The sequence below is a fragment of the Populus euphratica genome, unplaced genomic scaffold (genome assembly GCF_000495115.2).
Source record: "Populus euphratica unplaced genomic scaffold, PopEup_1.0 scaffold971.1, whole genome shotgun sequence".
Taxonomy (NCBI): domain Eukaryota; kingdom Viridiplantae; phylum Streptophyta; class Magnoliopsida; order Malpighiales; family Salicaceae; genus Populus; species Populus euphratica.
The window spans coordinates 197-473 of record NW_011500828.1 but is presented as its reverse complement, the minus strand read 5'-3'; positions in this window follow the sequence as shown (position 1 = coordinate 473).

Here is a 277-nt window from a genome sequence, read left to right as displayed (position 1 = left end):
CCCTACACAAAGCTAGCCCTCCCTTTCAACCATTACATTTCACTTCTCAGTCGCCACTAACCCTCTGCTCCCAGTTCCTTCTTCCACAGACCGGACTCAGCTTCTTCTCCAAGACCACAGCAGACCGCCACTCTATCTTGCTTCCCTCTTAACAGATTTTCCTCCATTTTGGCCCACAAAAAAATCAGCGCCGTCTTCAGCTCCTTCTCCCCTGCACCCACAGCGCCGATCTTCCCCCATTTCCTCTTATTTTCAGCTGACATCAGCCACATCCACA